This window comes from Bos taurus, chromosome 6 (assembly GCF_002263795.3).
Source record: "Bos taurus isolate L1 Dominette 01449 registration number 42190680 breed Hereford chromosome 6, ARS-UCD2.0, whole genome shotgun sequence".
Taxonomy (NCBI): domain Eukaryota; kingdom Metazoa; phylum Chordata; class Mammalia; order Artiodactyla; family Bovidae; genus Bos; species Bos taurus.
In genome coordinates this window covers 59,587,751-59,608,953 of record NC_037333.1, presented here as the reverse complement: position 1 = coordinate 59,608,953, position 21,203 = coordinate 59,587,751, and the positions used below count along the sequence as shown (strand labels likewise).

Below are 21,203 nucleotides of genomic sequence, written 5' to 3'. Positions count from 1 at the left end.
CTTAGTTCTTAAAGTCTCCTAGTTCTCAAAGTTTCCTCTATTTCTTTGACTGAACTGGGTCACACAGCCAGCCACATCCAACTTCAGAAGCAGGTCAGAAAGTAGTTTTATTCTATGCTCTGAACAGGATGTGGTAGTAATTAGTGCTCGTGTCTAAGTATTTCTGGTTCTCCTTTTGGGCTCATGGTAGGGTTGTACTTCCCTGCCTTCCTGGAGTTGGTTGTGGCCATGTGAAACTGGGGCAGAAGCTTTGAGAGTCTATAGGCAATGAACCACACTCCTAGCCTACTACTGGGATGGTGACACCCACCCCCCGCCTCCCTCCTGTGAGGTATATATTGAGATGAAGTCTCCATTATTCCAGGATTCTATGTGACTATAAGAAGAATTGCTCCCTGGCCAACCTGCACGTGACATATGGTAGGAGCAAAGAATTATTTTGGTTGTTTTATGCCAATGAGATTTTGAGGTTATTTCTTGTCACAGCATAACCTAACCTGTCCTGACTAGTATAGTAGCTTAAAGAATGATTGTGAGGATTAAATGAGATAATTTTTGTCAAAGCCTTGGCACATGATTAGCACTCAGTGTATGTTCGTAATTACCATTCTTGCTTAAACTCTTGTACTAACCTCCTAACCACTGATGTCTGACCCTGTCCAATTTTCTCCATCCACTCCATTGTCTCCAGAGACATCTTCCTAAAACACTAAACTAATCGTTTACTTCCTTCAGATGAAATTGAAATCTTCAGTTTTCTCCTGACTTCGATAAACCTTAAATTCCCTTGTAGGGATCAAGACCTTCCATGGCCTGCACTCTGCCTGCCTCTCCAGTCTCATTTCGCACGCGCCCCTCAATTCTCCTGGGATCAGCCATATCGGGCAGCCAGTTCTTGTTACGCTCTTCATATATTCATATCATTGCAAATGCTGTTCCTTCTGCCTGGAATGCTCTTCCTTCATTCCAAGGGAACTTGCCCTCAAGGCAAACCGCTTATCATTCTTCAAGACAGCTCAAGGATCACCTCCTCTATGTATTTACTCTGATACACTTGGTAGGAGTTAGCTATAGTCCTCTATTATGCCCTAATTGTTTGCTTGTCTATTTTCATTATACTGTGGCCCTCAATGGCAAAGATCATTTCTGTACCCCCAGTGCCTAGTACTACACCTTCCATGAGCCAAATATGTGCTTGTGTGTTAGTTGCTCAGCTGTGTCTGACTCTGACTCCATGGACTGTAGCCCGCCAGGCTTCTTCTCTGTCCATGAGATTTCCCAGGCAAGACTGGATGGGGTAGCCATTTCCTTCTCCAGGGGATCTCCTGACCCAGGGATTGAACCCACATCTCCCACATTGGCAGGCGAGTTCTTTACCACTGACCCACAAGGGAAGCCCTAAATTGAAAGAGTGAATAAATGAATATTTATTGAAATACTGTTTCTAATACAAGTCATTAATTAGGGCACACCACTGTGGGCAAAATTTCCAACTTTTCTTCTTAGACATGACAAAACCTAAAAATAGAAAATATTTTCAAAATAAGAGCAAAGCAAACTAAGGTAATTTGTAATTACGTATTTTTTTATTCTGAAGAGTCCAGTACTCATCTCCAAATTCAATACCATGCTGGTCACATAAGTGGCAGGGTAATGTAATAGGTAGAGGTGGTAACTGTTACATATAATGCTTATTTTTTGACATTTTTGGCTACCTGAGATACTTTATATGATAATATTTTTGACATAGTGAAAAAACAAACCATCAATAGATAAAGCATGTCAGGAATATGTGTCTAATTAGTATTCTATGGGTGCCTTTTCTTTTCAAATTGTGGTTTTAATAGCCTTGAACATCTGCAGTCACTTTTCTGGTAGGATTGCTATGCTTTCAATAGCAGATATTTACTTTGCTTTAATCTGCAACTTCCTTGAGAGTTCTTTCTTGTCTCTCTTGTTAAGAATGGTAGCCTTTTTCTGTCAAGGTTTCAGAACTTTTAAAAAATAATTTATTAACTTATGGCTGTGCTGAGTCTTCACTGCTGCTCAGGTTTTTTTCTCTAGTTGAATCTAGTGGAGTCTACTCTCAAATTGCAGTGCTCAGGTGTCTCACTATGGTGGCTTCTCTTGTGGAACACAGGCTCTAGGAGCTCCAGCTTCAGTCGCTGCAGCATGTGGGCTCAGGAGTTGTGGCTCCTGAGCCCTAGAGCCCAGGCTCAGGAGTTGTGGCGCACGGGCTTAGTTGCTCTGAGGCATATGAGATCTTCTCGGCCTAGGAATTGAACCCATGTGACCTGCATTGGCAGGCAACTACTTTACCACTGAGCCACCAGGGAAACCCTGAGTTTCCAGAACTTTTAACCTCCACTTTCACCATAAAATTCATAACTATTATAAAGGGAATTATCTGAGATTTTTCCAACAAAACTTTATGTTCATTGAGTCCATGATTTGATTTCTATGGACCATAATAAGCTCCAGAATGCTTATATTGCTTCCCTGGCAGCTCAGTCGGTAAAGAATCTGCCAGCAGTGCAGGAGACCCGGATTTGATCCCTGGGTTGGGAAGATGCCCTGGAGAAGGAAATGGCAAATCACTCCAGTATCCTTGTCTGGAAAATCCCATGGACAGGAGAGCCTGGTGAGCTGCAGTCCATGGGGTCACAAAGAGCTGGGCACAATGAGTGACTAACAGTTTCACTTTCCATATTGCCCATTACTATCAAACTATCTTGGTTTTGCAAGACTGAGGGAGACCAATAGCAAAATTCTTAAATAAGAGAACTCTAAAAAACCTAAGAAATATATCTCAAAGATTTATGAAGATCAGATGGAGCAGAAGTTGAGGTGAGGACGGCATGCGATAATCAGTAAGAAAAGGAATCTTGAAACCTGAGTATAAATCAACCTATGTGTGGGACTTCCCTGGTGACTCAGTGGTTAAGATTTCGAGCTTCTAATGCACGGGACACAGGTTTAATACCTGGTCGGGAAACTAAGATCCCACATACTGCATGGTACAGCCAAAAAATAAAATCATTAAAAAAAAAAAGAAATTATGATAGGTAACACAGAGTCGGACACAACTGAAGTGACTTAGCATAGCACAGCAAACTCTGCAGAGGAACAAGGATGCCCAGGAGAAGGGGAGGAGCAAGGATGGCCAGGAGAGGGGGCTGGGTGAGCACTGAGAGGGTGGGGACTCCTGGACAAGGAGCAATCTCAACAAATTAAGCAGCGGACTTAAATGGCAACAGACCCTGATGCTGGGAAAGATTGAAGGCAGGAGGAGAAGGGGGCAACAGAGGATGCGATGGTTGGTTGGCATCACTGACTCAATTGACATGAGTTTGAGCAAAGTCTGGGAGCTAGTGAAGGACAGGAAAGCCTGGTGTGCTGTAGTCTATGGGGTTGAAAAGAGTCAGACACGACTGAGCAACTGAACAACAGCAACAAAATCAGCCAGCATGTGGTACAGTACAGGGACACAGGGTGACTTGGAGAAGGTATTCATGTAGGAAATTGCCTCTGCAGGTTAGATCTTCAGAGAAAAGAAAACATGGTTAATGATGAGATAAGTATAGCTCCCAGTTAAGAAAAGGCATGTTAAAAGAACTTTAACACTTCTGAGAAAAAATCGTGGTGCCACCCACATGGGCTTGTCTTTAGATTTGGAAGCTGGGGTAACTGCGCTTAGGAGAGAGGAGGAAAGAGAAGAGCAGAAACACAGTTCTGGGGCGAGAAAAGGACACCTCCAAAAATACTCATCTCTTCTCATACACCAAGGACAGAGGTGTTTTGACCTGCCAAAGACAAAAATTACTTCAGCCGTAGTCAGTGATTTCAAAAGTAAGTTCCATGAAAAGAAAGAGGTGGAGCAATGGCACAGCCATGTCAGCATTGGTGGAGAAACGTGTTGTGTCATGTGACTGCACTGACATTTTAGGTTCCGATAATCTGTGGAATTATCAAGGGGACCCATCCAGCATTTAGCATATTGTGTCTGCAAGAAAACACGTTCTTGATTGAAAACAAGACTGGAGTATAGGCTATTTTTCATGTGTGGCACCTTGTATCCAAGTAGCCACTTCTTTCAAGTGTATAACATCTTTAACAGAATATGACCAGTCACACAGTACAGAGGAACTGGCAAATTAAACATTTAATGGTCACTGAATGGAAATATCTATTTTTATTTGTATAAAGAAACTAACTGCCTAGATACAAGGAACAATGAAAGGAACATAGTTATGAAATCAGTTCTTTCTTGGATTGGCTCTGAAACACTTTGAACATATGAATTGTTTATTGTTACTAAGGAAATGTGTTTAGAGAGAGGTCACGTCAGATCACAAAGCAAAATTAAATCTAAGTAGCCAGGAGTTCCCAACATTGATCAATCCAGATTGTGATACTGTAGGTTTTGGACTTCCATTTCCTAAACTTGCTTCAGATATAGTTCAGTAGGGAATCTGATCGTTTTTGTTATTTCCGTTAAAATCAATAAATAAAAGTAGAAGTGATGGGTTCTGTGAAATTATTTGCTGGTATTAAATCAGAGTTCCAAGGATAGGAACATGTCTACTCCCTGTGTGGGGCATCTGTTGGCTCTGTGGTAGCTTGGAAGGCAACTCAAATATTACTCTGATCAAGACATATATTTCTCCAAGTGAAAAGAATGTCTGAAACACCAAAGCTGGAGCCACTGGATTAGCTTGGGATTCAGGAATTTACTGTGACAGAAAATTAGGCCAAGTTGAAAATTTTTTTGCAAGAAGACCAGAGATTAAGGAAGTCTATTTTCAAAATACACTTGAGAAGCCTTAAGAGCATGCCATTGTAAGAAGTCAGCAAATTGGTGAGATTGAGGATTAACAGCTATGCATGATGATTGTTTGTAATGCCCCTAAATTCAGAGGGTGTTTACTTCTCTGACTTATGTGGGTCAACAAGAGTGCAGTGTAGGAGTAAGGTGGGGGAAGGGGTGATGGCATGTAGTTGATACTACCATACTCCAAAATTATTATTGATTTTATATAATTTTAATGACTGTGCATAATTTATCTTAAAATTTCAAGTAATCTTAAAGCAGGAGATGTAATCTTTATATTGATTAAATAAATATGTTGGTTAGATGCACCACATGTTGCATGAGGACCACTGAGGGCCCCCTCATTAGACTCCTTTTTGCAAAGAGTTTATGGTAGATCTTTCAAATAGATCGGCCATGATTCACAATACTTATAATCATTTAAACTATAGTCTCCAGAGCAACAATAAAGTCAATATCTTTCTATCTAACCACTAGTGTCTCAAGTTTTACTCTGCAAGGATTTCTGCCCTTTCTTCAACGTATCTATCTTTATTAAGGGTGAAAGGGACATAGCCAATGTCCCAGTGGTCCTTTTCCACAGGAAGGTGAAGTCTATCTGCTTTCAAAGTACCAGCTGCCTCTACCCACCACACACAGTATCTATGTTCAAAAGGAAGAGTATACTAGGAGCAAGCTTCCAGAATACACAGTGCCTCATAAAACGTGTTCAGCTGGAGCACAGACCCTTTCAAGTACATTGCCTAACCCCACAATGACTTACCTGAATGCTTCCTCAGAGCTCTTTCTGAAGGACAGGGTCAGATTGAGGCTGTCAAGTGGTACACGTGTGCTTCTAGGCGTCTTCATCCAGAACTTCCACTGAGCCAGGCAGTTGGTCTGGTTAGATCACTAGTCTTTGGGTGGGTATCATGACTTCCTGCCCTAAATGCAAGCCCATCAACCTTTTAGGTTTCATTGCCATTACCTCACAAAAGAAGCCAGAAAACTCTAGATCAGTGGTTTCCAACCTGCTTCTTTATCAGAATTTCCTTATTAGCATCACCACATTGCTATTTTATTTGGACTTTTTTATTGAGTGAGAAAACTCCATAACTGCAAAAAAAAAAAAAAAACCAGTTACTATCAACCTGAGACTGAGATTAGCTTGTTAATCAACTTCCATAGGTATTTTTAAAAATAATGGTTATATATGAAACATAGTCAATCTCCAGACGTGACTTGAAGACCCATTTTACTTAAGGCTCTTTTGGTTGCAAATAACAGAAACAAACTCTGGCCAGAATAGATTAAAAGGCTCCAAGGAAGAGATGCACACCAAGCCTTGGGAAGGCAGTTCATGGCTTTATTCTATTTGTCTAGTTGACAGCAAGAGTCAGCTCATTCCAAAGAGTTACATCCTTCTACATGGGAAAGATCTTCAAAAACTCACTCAAATTCTATAGTTTTATTTTTTTTCCCCCCTGAAAATCACACAGAATTAGTTGGCTAGGGATGCCATAACAAAATCACACAATCTGGGTTGCTTAATGGAATTCTGGAAGATGGAAATCCAGGATCAAGGTGCCAGCAGGATTGGTTGCCCCGGCTGGCAGATCATCACCTTCTCACTGTGTCTCCACATGGCATTCTCTCTGTGTGCATAGCCCTGGTGTCTCTTCCCCTTTTCATAAGAACAGTAGCCATATTAGATTGGGGTCACCCTTATAATCTCATTTAACCTTAATTAATTCTTTAAAGGTCCAATCTCCAAATACTGTCACACTAGGGAGTAAGGCTCCAGCATATGAACCTTGAAGGGACACAAGTTAGTCTGTAATAGATATTGTATCTGTCTTTTTCTCTGTAGACTCTATAAATTGCTATTGGCTGAAAGCACAAGAATCCCACCAAGCTGAGCACCTTCTAAAGTAGGTACGATTATATAATTTAGATAACTCAGAATTGAAAGCCAAGTAAGCATTGACCCCGGGATATCACACTTTACAGGAACATCTCCTGGCAAATTTAAGTATTACTACTTCACTAGCTGCTCATTTTGAAGTCCCAGTCAGCAAGGAATTCCATGAGTTTCAAGACGTCTGTATGGGAATTTTTTTTTTAATATCTGTGAATTCTTATAAAATGTGTTGTTGTCCAGTTGTTAAGTCATGGCCTACTCTTTGCAACCCTGTAAATTGCAGTACACTAGGCGTCCCTGTCCTACATTATTTCCCAGCATTTGCTCAAACTCATGTCCATTGAGTCAGTGATGTCATCCAACCATCTTATTCTCTGTCGCCCCCTTCTCCCTTGCCCTCAACCTTTCCCAATATCAGGGTCTTTTCCAATGAGTCAGCTCTTCCCATCAGGTGGCCAAAGTATTGAAGCTTCAGCTTCAGCATTAGTACTTACCAATTAATATTCAGGACTGAATCCCTTTAGGATTGAGAAGTTTGATCTCCATGCTGTCCAAGGGACTCTCAAGTCTTCTCCAGAACCACAATTTAAAAGCATCAATTGGCATCAATAGCATATAAAATATATTCAAGACCAAGTTGAGATAGTTCATTCATCTGTTTTTTGACTTACAAATTAGGGAAAAGCAAGGGAACACTACATGCATGGCTGGTTTCAACTAAATTCTTTCTTTAAATGACATAATATCAGTCCTTATAGGTTTGGATGCCACTGTCATGGGGAAAAGATGAGGGAGGTAGGGAAAAGCTATATGTTATTTAGTGAAAACTGAACAAAATCTTATCTAGGAAAGAAAGAAAAAACATTGAGACTTAGAATTTTACCAAACTTCTAACCAACTTGGACTAAGATTTAAAAAAAATATAGTTTACCTATAAATAACTCATGGATTAAGAGTGTCAAACTTCCATTCAGGTGAAAAATCTGTGTGTAATTGGCCCTCCAGATCCCTGGTTCCTGGTTTCTCCCTATATGTCGTTCCTCCACATGTACAATCTGGTATCTGTGGATTCAGCCAACCTCATAGTTGTGTGTGAGTGTATTACCATCATATTTACTATTGAACAAAATCTGCTGTAAGTGGACTGCACAGTTCACAACTGTGTTGTTCAAGGGTCTGCTGTATATGAACTCCCAAGTCAAAGACTTGGATTCAAAAACTGAAAAGGCTTTACCAAACGAGGCTAAGGTATAAGAGAATCTAAACTACAGCTATATGTAATTCCAATATATAGTACCTATAATTCAAACCTTACTACTTTAGAAAGGTATAGATTTTTATCTGGTCTTACAGCTTCTGTCCACACTAGGTGCGAAAATAAAGTTTTTCACATTTTGGTACATAAAATCATTTTTAGTATTGCCTGCTGTTAATTACCACATGAATAATATCATAAAGTATAATATTACCAGAAATGAGTAGTTTTAAGTATTAGCTCAAAGAAGGAAACTTCTTTCACTCGCTAAATACTTTGGCACGCACTGGCTCCTCCCAGGCACAGGGACTGCTGCTTCTCAGCAAGAAATAGTCCCAGATACACCGTATTGATGAATGCAAATAATCATCGACTCCAGCATTTTCCTGATTGACTCTTCCTTGTTAATTGGCTTGAAGTTTAATGTTTTTGCTGCACTGGTTTCTGAATTCAAAGAGCTCTATTGTACCTATTGAAAGCCCATTTTCAGAATAAAACAGCCCAAAGTCCATGTTCCAGATTAGCAAGTGCGGTGCCATTTATATGTCCCCATGGTATATAAACCTTAGGGGATCTACATTAAACAAAGTAGAATATATCTTATTTGCTTATGGAAGATTGTTTTGGTTTTAGAGGAATCTCTGTCCTCATCAAGTCTTTGCAGTATTTTTTTTTTAATTTTAAAAAATTTTATTGAGATATAGTCAATTTACAATGTTGTATGCCAAAGTGATTCAGATATATTATATATATATGAATATATATCTGAAGATATATTTATCTTCTCTTTAAAAAATATTTATTTGGCTGCACTGAATCTCAGTTGCAGCACAGGGAATCTTCAGTCTCCGTTGTGGCATGCGGGATGCAGGATCTTTAGTTGCAGCATGCCGACTGTTAGCTGCAGCATTTGGTTCACTGAAAGGAGTTCCCTGACCAGGGATCAAACTTGGGCCCCCCTGCATTAAGAGCACAGTGTCTTAGACACTGGACCATCAGGGAAGTCCCTATTTATCTTCTCTTTTAGATTCTTTTTCCATTATAGGTTATTGTAGGTCCTTCTTGTTTATATGTGAGTCTTCACACTCTTGCATTGACAGTTTTCCTACATAGAATGAGATAGAAGCCACATTTAGCTAACCATGCCTTAAAGGATCCTGATTTCCAGAGGTCCATTTGTCTGCACAATCATGACTAAGAGCATTCCTATTTATTTCCACTGTCACTCTTGCTAGTATGAATGACCATATTGATATCAGAAGGTCGAAGTCAGACTTACAGCAAAGATAAAAACTTTGAAATAATCAACAATTTTGGTGAAGGGGTGGGAAAAGAGGCACTATTACTTTGCCAACAAAGGTCCGTCTAGTCAAGGCTATGGTTTTTCCTGTGGTCATGTATGGATGTGAGAGCTGGACTGTGAAGAAGGCTGAGCGCCAAAGAATTGATGCTTTTGAAAAGTGTGGTGTTGGAGAAGACTCTTGAGAGTCCCTTGGACTGCAAGGAGATCCAACCAGTCCATTCTGAAGGAGATCAGTCCTGGGTGTTCTTTGGAAGGAATGATGCTAAAGCTGAAACTCCAGTACTTTGGCCACCTCATGGGAAGAGTTGACTCATTGGAAAAGACTCTGATGCTGAGAAGGATTGGGGACAGGAGGAGAAGGGGACGACAGAGGATGAGATGGCTGGATAGCATCACCGACTTGATGGACATGAGTCTGAGTGAACTCCGGGAGTTGGTGATGGACAGGGAGGCCTGGCGTGCTGCAATTCATGGGGTGGCAAAGAGTTGGACACGACTGAGCGACTGAACTGATTGAACTGATACGGTAGAGAGAGTGTAAATTGATACAACCTCCTTGTAAGACAACTTAGTAATAGGTGTCAATACTATACATATTTTTTGGCTGAGCAATTCCACTTCTAGAAATTTATCCTGCAGATATACTCACAGACATGGAAAAGAATACATGTTCAAGGGTAATCATATTATTGATTGTAATAGAAAAACTTGAAAACTAAATATGTATCAGTAATAAATATGATAGACACATTCAGTAAAATACTCCATCAACATCAAAAAGAATGAGGCAGTTCTCAATGTGCTAATGCGAAAGGATCTCCAATAAACAGCAAGGTAGAGAACAGAATACCATGGCCTCATCTGTGTTAAAAACATATCTGTGAAAATGGTTTACATGATATATTATCACAGCAATATCCATACTATTGTCTATGTACAGGTGGTCTTAGGGAGATGTACAAGAGTAATCAATGATTACTTCTGGGAGACCAGTGTGTGGATGCCTTGGGTGGAAGAAAAGCTTGGTTTTTATTGGTCATCTTTTTGTTCCCTTTTAAATGTTGTAGGATGTTAAGTTTTGGAAAAATCCATGCCACTGTCTAATAAGAGGGTAGACTGGGCTGGGGAAGGAGAGAAGCCTTAAGCGACTCACTTTTGCTACTTCTAGTTGACTCATTGGAAAAGACTCTGATGCTAGGAGGGATTGGGGACAGGAGGAAAAGGGGACGACAGAGGATGAGATGGCTGGATGGCATCACTGACTCGATGGACGTGATTCTGAGTGAACTCTGGGAGTTGGTGATGGACAGGGAGGTCTGGCGTGCTGTGGTTCATGGGGTCACAAAGAGTCGGACACGACTCAGCAACTGAACTGAACTGAACTAAACTGAGCAGCTCTGCTGATAGTTGATGAAGGAAATATATTTAACAAGCACTTGTATAGTACTTCTCAATGCCAGGCCCTATTATAAACATTTTATAAATATTTGATTCAATCCTCACAACAATCCTATGAAAAAGATGCTCTACAAATGAGAAAACTAAGGACAGAGGTTAAATAACTACTTGCCCAAGACCACATTGAAAGAAAGTGGCAGGGGCAAGACTTGAACCCTAGCAGCGAGTCTAGAGTTTATGTTCTTATGGATGCTATGTTGTGTATCATGATGTCATGAAAACTGCATGATCTCATGAATGTGGAAACTATGGCCTTGATCATGTTTAACACAGTCAATCCCAGTATCCTGAAATTAACTCAGAACCCTGGTTGGGGAACTAAGATCCTACAAGCTGTGCAACCAAAAAATAAAAACATCTAGTGACTGTGGTGAGAACAGGATTAGGCTTAGGCCTGACTTCCCAGTCAGCTCACCTTTCTCCCTCACTGCCACACCGCCCACAGTGAGGGAGCAGACAGACCTGTCCACCCACTGCTGAGTAACCTTAACCAAGCCGGAGCCAAAGGGGTAAAAGGAATAAAGTTCTCTCTCTGACTGAAAGGATGACTCAGGTTCTTATTTTTAGAAACCAACATGAAACTACCGGCTGAACAATAGCTAGGTTTTCTACTGAGACCTTGGGCTGTAGGGGTGGCCCTATCTGCTCTGTGGAAATGTATTGGTCTCCTTTTTTAGCTCCAAGCGCTAGATGACTGATTTCCAAACAAGTGGAGCTGAAAGGATTTAAACAGATTAACATTCTAACAACAAGAAATGGAAGAAAAGCGAATCCTGTGGCGTTTGTTAACATATTGAAACACATTCAATAAAACCCCCCTCCCCAAGGCCTAGCTTTGCAAATATTTGCTTTATAAAGATGTGTCAGTTTAAAAGGAAAGAGCAGTTGCCACTAGGATCTGGTCCCATGTCCCTGTGTGACCTTTCTTCCTCCTTCCGGCTTCCTCCTCTCCAACTACAGGGCCCCTGGGCATTCCCCAGAACACGCCAAGCCCTATGCTGCCTCAGGGCCCTTGCGCTTCTGTTTCCCTTGGCCTGGGACATTCTTCCTCTAGCGTCTGCCCTGAATTCACTCAGATCACTGCTCAAGTGGCATCTTGCTGAAGTGTCTTGCCCCAACCATCTTATTTAAAGCAGCTGTGCTCCTTGTCTGTCACTCTCTCCTTATTCTGCTTTATTTTTCTTGATAGCACTTTGATCACCTTGTTATCTTCTGTCGCCCACAAAAAAATGTAAGCTCTAGGAGGGCAGAGGATTTCTTTGTTTTATTCTTTACTATCTATCCAGTATGCAGAACAATTCATGGTAAATAGCAGAGACTCAGATAATTGTTGAATGAATTAATAAATCAGGAACAAAAGCATTGCATCTGTGTAAAGGCTTCCCTGGTGGCTCAGTAGTAAAGAATCTGCCTGCCAATGCAGGAGATGCAGGTTTGATCCCTGGCCTGGGAAGATCCCCTGGAGAAGGAAATGGCAACCCACTCCAGTATTCTTGCCTGGGAAGTTCCACAGACAAAGAAGCCTGGAGGGCTACAGTCCATAGGGTCTCAAAAGACTCGGACATGACTTAGCAACTAAAAACACACACAAAAAACCAACTTGTCACTCCTGAGGTATCTTTGCATCCACTTTGTTTTCTCTTTTTTAAATCATTTGTTAACCTACTCAATGCGGAAAAGATACTTGATCATGTGATTGTACAAAGTCCAGAATTAAAAAATATATAAAACCAGAAACCAGCTAAGAATGAAGTTTTTCCTTGCCTTTCAATAGCTGTGTGACCTTAGAAAAGTCATTTATTTTTCTTGGCTCCAGATGTCTTAACTTTTAAATAGAGATTAGAGTCTTTTTTCATTTTTTTAAATTGAAATATAGTTGATTACAGTTATTACTTAAGTTACAAGGTACAGCATAGTGATTCACAACTTTTAAAGGTTATATTCCAAACTAACACAACACTATAAAGCAACTATACACCAATAAAAATTAATTAAATAAAGGTTATATTCCATTTATTGTTACTACAGAATACTGGCTATATTCCTTGTGTTATAGCTTGCAAACTATAGAGTCTTCTTTGAAAAATCAAAGCAAATGGGATCTAGAGGTTTCTTCCTACACTAAGATCCTTTGAAATTTAAATTCATGCAGGAAATATCGGTTTTACCTTTCCCAATGTTAAATGCAAACTGAGTATGTAACCCTGGGCAAGTCCTTTAACCTCTCTAGGCCTTCAGAGAAACCAACATTTGTTTTTGAGGTTCTTATGAGGTCAGGTCATTGTCACCAGTAGGGGTGGGAATGGTGAGGAGCTAGGTCAACCAGATCTTCTGCTGTTTGTAAGACCTTGATCTCTGTCTCTACAGGGCACGGGTCCAGTTGTTGGGTTGGGGTGAGGCTCAAGACTAAAATGCTGGTTCAATAAATATTTTCTGAGCACTTGCCATATGCTGTGTGCTGGAGGATACCACAGGGAACACTGCCAACAAGGTTCCTGCCCTCTTACATTCTAATGGTAGGAAATGGATGATAAATAGGTAAAATGATAAATGAATCAAGACAAATAAGTTCTAGGATGGAAGCAAAAGAATGCTATAATAGACTATAGCAGATTGGACCTGTTGAGGTAACCTGAATCAGGGAAGGCCTTTCTGGAGCTTTCAAGGATGAGAAAAATCCAGCTACAGGAAGAGCATTCCAGATCAAGGGGAAGGAGGGCCTAATTATCTAGGCCTTGAGAATGAAAAGTGACATTCTAGGACCTGACAAAGGCCAGTGTGCAAAGGGTATAGTGACTGAGGGGACAGCGCATGAGATGAGGCCCTGAGGCAGGGAGGAGCCACTCCACGTGCTTAATGTGATCAGTCACCCCTATTGTCCAGAGCTGGGAAGTTTTTGAGAATGTGAGACTTTCAGTACTTAGACCAGGAAAGTCCTGGGTAAGACGAGGGACGAGTTGGTAGAGGGTTGTACTTTATCCTGTCTGCAATAGGCGGTCACTGAACGGTTTTAAGTAGGGAAACGATATGTTTTGATCTCTCTTTTTCAAAGGTCACTCTTGGGTTTTGTGTGGCAAATGCATTGGAAAGGAGAAAAAGATGGAAAAAGAGAAGGCCAACTAGCCAATTATTGCAATGTTCCATGCAAGAGAGGATAGTGGGTTGAAGTAGATTGGTGGCATTGAAGATGGAGAGATGGGGATGGATATAAGATACATTTTGGAGGTAGAATGAATAGGACTCAGGAATGTATGTTAGTGAAGGGAAAGGAGTTAAAAATGACTTTAACTCTTGAACTTCTGATTTTAATAGCTAGGTAATTTTTTTTTTCAACAGAGGGAAATCTGAGAAAGACTAGGGGTAGAATTTGGGATAGGAGGGGAATGGAGGTATCTAGAGTTCCATTGGGAGGAAAATGTGATACTTGGAGTGAAGACACTCTTATTGTTAATGTTCAAAGTATTTTGTAAGCAGAAGCTAATTAGTTCTCATAACAGTTGTTCTGGGTTGTTAATTACCCGAACCCCATTTTACAGGCTCTGGAGAAGAGCAAATGTCAGTAACTTGCCTAAGGCTAGAGTAAATTAAAGAAATAACAGCAGCATCAATTAATTCCTGGTAGTCTTATGCTCTGCCAGTCTTTTAAAAGAGCAAGTCTTTGGGGTAGGATGAGTAAATCAAATGGTATTTTGGAAGAATAGGGCATGGATTTTGAGGTTTATAGACCTGGAGTCGTCTTTTGGCTTTGCCCTTTGTTACTGATGTGATATGGACGCATATGTAATAATAATATACTGGAGCCTTCAGGTTCCTATGAAATAATACTTATAGAGTCAAATACTAGACATGTCCTTATTTCTGCTGTATCCCCTGCCTAGAAACATATTTTTCCCCAGAAAACCAACTGTCACCCTATTACAGAGAGCTTCTCTGATCACCCTATAATAAATTAACAGCCCCTCACCCCCATTCAACAGCATTCTCTACCCACGTTAGCCTGGTTTGATTTTACTATAGCATTTATTACCACATGGTCTGTTATATATCCACTTCCATAAGAGCAGGGATTTTTCTCTGTTTTGTTCCCTGTTATGTCTAGAATGATGCCTGGCACAAGAGAGGGCTCAATCGTTGTTGAAGTGAGTGCATAAACTAAATAAAACTTTACATATAGTAAAACTCTTTGCTTGATATCTGCCATGGTAGGAACTCAATAATAGTTATCAGAATAAAAATTGAGAAACACACTCAAGTTTATATATTCCTTGTCTAAGAAACTGTTTTAGCACTATTTTTTGTATATTATAAAAAAGATAAATATTTAGATTATACTTGAAAACGTACCTACCAATTTTGTGCTTCATTTGATTAATGTACAGAAAGACAGTCTTTGCTGTTCTGTGGTCATTCTCATTGTCATTTGGTGGTTTGCAGTTACGTGGTCATAAGAACAACCCACTTCATGCACTGACTCACAAACAGTATACGCATGAACAAACAAAGCTGAAGGTTCAAAAGTATGCTACCACCACCACTTTGGGGTGGAAATGGTATTTTTAAGCAATTGAAAGGAAAATTAAGTTATAGATGCTTTGTCATCTCCCAGACCTCCCAGGGAAGAATGGGAAAGCTACAAGTTACTTTTCCTCTATAAAAGTACTCAACTACTCAGTAGTCGTTTTCTTGTATAACATTCACTCTTAACTTCTCTATTCTGGTAATATAGGTCTTTCTATTCTTATTATTTTCTTTCTTTTAACCTCATCTCCTTTAAATAATTGCTCAAATGCCACGCTATACGTAAAATCTATTCTGACCACACCCCTTCCAGCCCTGACCCCTCCTAGTCTCCCTTACACTGCTCTACAACTTTTGCCACCTTAATGCTATTATATAATTATTTATTATGTTTATTGTCTGTATCCCTCCAATTAAAACATAAGCTTCATGAGGATAGAAATTTTTATCTATTTTGTTCATTTCTATCTTCCTAAGGCCCAGAGAATAGTTTATCCCATCATAGTGAATGAAACTGAAACTCCAAGATTAAACAAAATCTAAGTTTGTTGGAGTTTAGGGAGACAGGATGGAAACTGCAATCTCTGGTCTCCAGTCACACCAGATGGATGTAGTAGCATAATCTCTGCATGAGGCCAGTGTGACTTCCAACCAAGACATCAGCCAAGGCAGTCACTGTCTTTTCTGCCTCTCCCCTGCACTCCCAGCATTCATCTCTACTTGGTCACTAACTCTCAGCTCAGTTATTTTTCTGGCCACTTCCATGTTATTTACTGTCTCTTTCTGCATCTTTCTGATTTTTTTTTTATCTTCACTCCTTCATCAAAAAGCCACCAGGGTTTCCCTGGTGGCTCAGTAGTAAACAGTCCACCTGCCAAAGCAGGAGACACAGGTTTGATCCCTGGTCTGAGAAGATCCCACATGCTGCAGAGCAACTAAGCCCAGGCACCACAACTATTGAGCCTGTGCTCTGGAGCCAAAGACCCACAGTGCTGCAACTGAGCCCATGTGCTGCAACTACTGAAGCTCGCACACCCTAGGGCCTGTGCTCTGCAACAAGTGAAGCCATCACAATGAGAAGCCTGAGCACTGCAACTAGAGAGAAGCCTCTACTCTCCACAACTAGAGAAAAGCCAGAGCAGCAACCAAGACCCAGCACAGCCAAAAAAAAAACAAAACTAAACAAATGAAGCATCAATCAATGAATCAGTCAACAAGCATTTATTGAGTATCTGCCATGTATTTAGCACCAGCCAGCATGTAGCATATCCTAATGGTCGAGTCAGCAATTTAGGGGTTGGACATGCTTTGGTTGAAATCTTGGATTTGCCCTTCACTAGCTGGCTGACTCGGAGAAGGCAATGGCAACCCACTCCAGTACTCTTGCCTGGAAAATCCCATGGACGGAGGAGCCTGGTAGGCTGCAGTCCATGGGGTCGTGAAGAGTCAGACATGACTGAGTGACTTCCTTTCACTTTTCACTTTCCTGCATTGGATAAGGAAATGGCAACCCACTCCAGTGTTCTTGCCTGGAGAATCCCAGGGATGGAGGCGCCTGGTGGGCTGCCGTCTGTGGGGTCACACAGAGTCGGACATGACTGAAGTGACTTAGCAGCAGCAGCAGCAGCAGCTGGCTGACTAGGGATAGTCCCTTAACTTTAGTTTCCCCACATGTGAAATGAGGGTAATAATGACATGTGCCTCAGAGGCAGTTCTGAGGAATGAGAGTATGACTATGACAAACTTAGACTATTGCCAGACAAATGAGGTGATCCATAAACATTAGCTCTTACGATCACGTCTGTCCTAGTGTCCAGTGAGGAATGGGCTGTACATCCAGGACTTGATCCTTGTCTCCATAGAACTTCCCAACTCATAAGCCAGTTAGAAAACAATCCAGGCCTGGATATATGGTGGAGTACTCATTTCTGTGGTTTAGAGTGTATAGAGATGCAGCGGTGTTGAAAGGAGTAAAAAGGGAAAAAATGCAAATGCCAGAAATACTGATTTGTCACATATTGAAGAGGCAGAATATATATATATATTATTCAATTTGTAGTATATTAAAAATTTTATATACAGTATATTTAAAATATATAACTAGCTATGACCAACCTAGACAGCATATTAAAAAGCAGAGACATTAGTTTACCAACAAAAGTCCATCTAGTCAAAAGCTATGGTTTTTCCAGTAGTCATGTATGGATGTGAGAGTTGGACCATAAAGAAGCTGAACGCTGAAGAATTGATGCTTTTGAACTGTGGTGTTGGAGAAGACTCCTGAGAGTCCCTTGGACTGCAAGGAGATCAAACCAGCCAATCCTATAGGAAATCAGTCCTGAATATTCATTGGAAGGACTGATGCTGAAGCTGAAGCTCCAGTACTTTGGCTTCCTGATGTGAAGAACTGACTTATTTGAATAGACCCTGATGCTGGGAAAGACTGAAGGCAAGAGAAGGGGTTGACAGAAGAAGAGATGGTTGGATGGCATCACTGACTTGATGGACATGAGTTTGAGCAAGCTCCAGGAATTGGCAATGGACAGGGAAGCCTGGTGTGCTACAGTCCATTGCAAAGAGTTGGACATAACTGAGTGACTGAACTGAACTGATATCTTAAACACATATACTGGATGCATAGTATTAGAAGAAGAAAATTGTATGAATCTCAAAGGTTATTAGCCTTTTGAGGTACCATGCTTTGTGGCAGACAAGAACTTTAGTATCCTAGAGCAACCTTGAATGTTCAAATTCCAATTTGTCACTTAACTAGCTGTGTGATGTTGTTCAAGGTATCTAGGTTCTCTGTCAGAGAAGGCAATGGCACCCCACTCCAGTACTCTTGCCTGGAAAATCCCATGGACAGAGGAGCCTGGTGGGCTGCAGTCCATGGGGTCACTAGGAGTCGGACACGACTGAGCAACTTCACTTTCACTTTTCACTGTCATGCATTGGAGAAGGAAATGGCAACCCACTCCAGTGTTCTTGCCTGGAGAATCCCAGGGACGGGGGAGCCTGGTGGGCTGCTGTCTATGGGGTCGCACAGAGTCGGACACGACTGAAGCGACTTAGCAGCAGCAGCAGCAGGTTCTCTGTACTTGTTTCTTCATGTGTAAAGTGGAGGTGATGTTAATGGTAAACATACTATAGAATTGTTATGAAAATTAGATTAATTAACACTTGCAGTTAGTGAATGTGCCTAGCATATGGCAAGCACCCAAGTGTTAGCTAGTATCACCCCACATTTATTCTTTCTTTCTCTCCTAAGTCTTCACTAGAGAACAATAGCTTAAAATACCATAATTTGATTTTTTTCATTATTTACTCCTAATATAAAGTATGTGCTTACCTGAAGCTACATATAATCTATTGGTAGAAAACAAAGCAAAGGTAATACAGTTCTCCTTAAGAGTAACCTCCTGGTGGCTCAGATGGTAAAGAGTTTGTCTGCAATTCAGGAGACCCGGGTTCCATCCCTACATTGGGAAGATCTCCTGGAGAAGGGAATGGCAACCTACTCCAGTATTATTGCCTGGGAAATCTCATGGATAGAGGAGCCTGGCAGGCTACAGTTCATGGGGTCTCATAGAGTTGGACACAACCGAGTGACTAACATTTTCATTTTCTAATGCAATGATGTCAGGTTAGCCTCCTGCTGTCTTCTGAGAGGACTAGCTCTTGAAGTCTGAAAATGAACTATACTGTGTGTGAAGATGATATGGGCTTGATTATGTATATTATGTTATATATTGCCACATATGCCCAGAATATCAAGCTCTGATATTTTGCATTTACAGTATTACCCTTCCTCCATATGGATTTCCAGCCTCTTTCACTGGCTTAATTTTTTTCCACCCAAAGACTTACTTACATTTAATGACTATACATGGCACATACCTAATACATAGGCCTCACTGTTTGTTTTTTTCCCTTTGTCTCACGTGTTCATTACAGTGCAAATTTTCCTTTATACATGTTAAGTTTACAATATTGTTCCATTGGTCTGTTATTCCATAATAAAGCTTTTAGACCCAGTTCAAATGAGCATTGCATAGAAGTAACCAAAATGATTTTTCATTTGAGCTGTTACTCAGATTATAAGGTAGTTCTGTCTATTTTACTTTCAAATAATAAAGCACATTGAAATATTGGGTAATATGTATAAAATCTTTCATAGAGCAGGATGCAAATGTAAAGTTTGTTACAGAAGCTCTGGCATGCCAAAAAAATTTTTTTTTCCTTTATTCTAAGGTTGCTAACAATGTCTTCTATTCTAGAAAACAGTGTATAACTTTGCAGTGAAGAAACCTTAACCAAGTAATCAGAATTAATATCACCATTAATAAAGACATATTAACCTCCACTTCCCCCTAGATGATAGGGCAGTGAAAGTGAAAGTCGCTCAGTCGTGTCTGACTTTTTGCGACCCCATGAACTATATATACACTCCATGGAATTCTCCAGGCCAGAATACTGGAGTGGGTAACCATTCCCTCCTCCAGGGGATCTTCCCAACCCAGGGATCAAACCCAGGTCTCCCACATTATAGGCGGCTTCTTTACCAGCTGAGCCACAAGGGAAGCCCAAGAATACTGGAGTGGGCAGCCTATCCTTTCTCCAGTGGATCTTCCTGACCCAGGAATCAAACCGGGGTTTCCTGCATTGCGGGCGGATTCTTGACCAACTGAGCTATCTGGGAAAGCCTGATACAACAAGGACACATCATTTCTGTGGGCTTCCCACCAGAAGGTCAAGCTTTAATCTAATTGCGAGTAAATATCCAATGAACCCAAACTCTGAGACATTGTATAAAATACTTTTAGCCGATCAGGATAGAAATGCAAAGTCTGAGCAACTGCTATGGACTGGAGAATACTAAGAAGACACAACAATTAAATGCAATGTAAAATCTTGTGTTGGATTCTGGGCTTTGATGGAAAACTGCTGAAATTTGAATAAGATTTATAGTTTAGAGACTTCCCTGGCAGTTCAGTGGTTAAGACTCCACACTTCCACTGCAGGGGGCATGGGTTCAATCCTTGACTGTGAAACTAGGTTTTCTCTGTGCCCCCCCAAAAAGATTTACTTAATTATGTTCAGTTGGTTCACAGTGCTTTTCAGATATACTATCCTTCAATTTTCTGTCCATTCTATTAATATTTGAGAGCTTGATATTCAAACTCCAACTAAAAAATCTTAATTCATCTACTTATAAAAGTAACTATGATATATAGTGGAACTATATGTAACTATGTTCTGTATTTTCCAAGTCTCCTGTAAATGTGTTATCATACTTTCATCATTTAAAAAATAAAAAAACAAAAGAAGAAAAAAAGATTTATAATTTAGTTAACAGACTTGTTTCTACATTTGTTAACTGGCTTTAATAATTGTACTATAGTTATGAAAGATGTTAACACCAGGGTAAGCTGGATAAAGGGTAGTTGTGAATCCTATATATTTGCAACTTTTCTGTAAGTCCACAATTATTTAAAAATAAAAAGTAAACAAAAAGCCAAAAGAATTCTCTGTGTCTGACTTTAAAGCCCTGACTCCTAACCACCAGAATGTACTTTGAATTCCAGGCCCAGGCTACGTAAGGACCGGTTGATGATTTGCTTCTGGAACTGCACTGCAAGGCACCTGCCTAGTGTCTCAGAGTGAAATCATATGTTTAAGGTATCTGGAAGTAAATAAGAAAAAGAATAAGGAAAAATTTGCCTTTAATTAACCTATTAACAAATTTTCAATCCAAAAACAATTAGAAAGCATGTCAGTGTTCTAGTTATAACTAGCATTTATATGGCACTTACTATGTACGAAGCCCCTCTCTAAGCATGTTACAAATTTTAAGGTATTTAATCTTCACACCAACCCTATGAGGGTAGTTTATTCCTTTTTTACAGATGATGAAACCGAGACACAGATTTTAAGTGAC

At 40.3% G+C, this 21,203-nt stretch overlaps 1 protein-coding gene across 1 annotated transcript in view; it reads left to right on the top strand.

The window, feature by feature from the left end:
• RBM47 (RNA binding motif protein 47) overlaps positions 1-21,203 on the top strand; it is a 276,361-nt gene that overhangs the window by 54,562 nt on the left and 200,596 nt on the right. The window lies entirely within an intron of this gene.